Source organism: Arctopsyche grandis, chromosome 6 (genome assembly GCF_051622035.1).
Source record: "Arctopsyche grandis isolate Sample6627 chromosome 6, ASM5162203v2, whole genome shotgun sequence".
Lineage (NCBI taxonomy): Eukaryota > Metazoa > Arthropoda > Insecta > Trichoptera > Hydropsychidae > Arctopsyche > Arctopsyche grandis.
Window position 1 is genome coordinate 26184334 of NC_135360.1, and position 2246 is coordinate 26186579.

A 2246-nucleotide genomic window follows, 5' to 3' on the forward strand; every position below is an offset into this window, starting at 1 on the left:
CTTTGTTATTTAAACAAACTTTAATCATACATGCGTGACACTTGTAATCAACGCCGATACTTAAAAAAATATGGTTCGTTTACTTTTTAGATGATAAATTATTTATTCATTCGCTCGTCACACTAATGACTGAATATTATTGACATGCCTCCTTTGTTTGATAGATTAATTTGTCAACTTCACTTAATGTTGATTACAGTTGTCTACAACTCTACACGAACCAAAAGACTGCCTGGAAGTGGATCGAACCTTGTATGTATGTACTATTAGCCAGCAGTATGGCTCAATGGTAGCGTGTATGTTAAGCACCAAGTGATCAGTGGGTTCGATCCGCTATACTGCTGGTTAAATTTGGGGGTATTTGTGACCCCAAATCGATCGTTTATTATCAGTTTCCCAATTTTATTTGATCATTGTTGAAACGGTTCCTCAAAATTGGCAAAAAATCATCTTTCCTGTTGTCACAAATCCTCTGTATTTATTGTATGTACAATTTGAAAAAAATAATATGTACAAATCTAAAATCCATAGATGTCTCAATGGATTAATTCTGTAATTAATTGTTATTTCGTGTTCTTCAGCTTCTCGAAATACAGTTATTTATGTAATTATAAAATGCATTGGGGTCTTCCTGGTATATCTATAAAAAAATAAAAAATATATTACTTATTACTAGTCACCGGAGCCTGAGGGGGCCATGTATTGTTCAAAGGTTGTAAATGCATTGTTAAAGGTTTGCCGAACAATAGATAGCACTGTGACTATCCTACCTCTACTTATTACTGTCGTTTTTTAAAAAAAACGAATAACTATAATGCCATTTTTGAATACATAACTTCAATGACACTATCATCATAAGAATCATTGTTGATGTGACTCCTCCATTTTGTACAACAGTCGTTCTAACTCTGATGACTAAACTTAAAGGCGCTACAGACGCTCTGGAATATCGGGCGGTATATCTTGCGGCGACCGATGTTGACGCAGACCGTAGCGTGTGTATGAAAATTCACCGTCGGGTCGAAGCACATTCAGTACGCCGCACGTCGAATCAAATTCTGTTCGTTCGCCGCACAGTGGGTACCCCCTCTCCCAGCCCCGCCCGTGTTTTGCTCGGTGCGTGTTTTGTTTTTTATTACATACCACTTTTTTTACCATTGTTTTCGCTAACTTCGAGAAGGTTTATTAGACATCCGGCTTTCGCTGATCTGTGTGTGTCGTTCTTGGATTTCTTCGACAATTATCATGTAGTATTGGGAGAATTTATCAATATTTATCGAGATTCTCCTTGCCTTTGGCGAATTAAGGCCAAGGACTACCACAGTCGTGATAAAAGAGATGCGGCGTATAACAAATTAGTAAATAAATTAAAAGAAATAGAGCCTTCTGCTAATAAATATGTGATTAAAAAAACTGAATAATTTACGAAGCAACGCCAGAAAGGAAGCGAAAAAAGTGAACGAATCTTAAAGTATTGGAAAGGGAGCAGAAGACGTTTATGAACCTAAATTGTGGTATTTCCATCTCTTCGATTTTTTGGTGGATCAAAACATCCAACGAGCATTACACTCCACCATGAACATGAGCAGTGACAACGAATTAGAAAATGTGGCGAGTAAAAAATAATAATAAGTATCAAATTTGTGCAATATAATAAGTTTTATTGTTATAATGCCGCAACTCACACCGCACGATCACTACTGAGAATTTACGTAAAGTCGTTCCATCGCGTCATAACGGAGAGACGTACCGGAGCGTGTGTAGCCCCCTACCATTTCAGATCTACCGAAAGAAATATCTCACGGTCTACCGCAAGACATACCGCCCGATATTCCAGAGTGTCTGTAGCCCCTTTAGGCGTTGGCTTGGTGTTTTAAAATAACAATAAACCGCTCCATTAATGTACAGAACAAGAAAGCAAAAAAGCACAATTGAGAATAGTGAAACATTTTTTGTATAAAAAGTATTGACACCGATCTTTGCTGATGAGATAGTTCAGCCATCGAATTTTGGGTATTCTAATTGATTTACTACCAGATCTTCTGACTAAGATACTTCTTGACTGAGTATCGTCTATCTGAATTTTAGTAAAGGTGGTCATGCCTGTAGAGCAGTGGTTCTTAACCTGGGTTCGATCGAACCCTAGGGGTTCGGTGAGTCAGTCTTAGGGGTTTGGCGGAAGTCAAGACACGCCCAACTCATATAATTCAGGTGCCAATTAAGAAGGATTCTAATTAAGAAGGGTT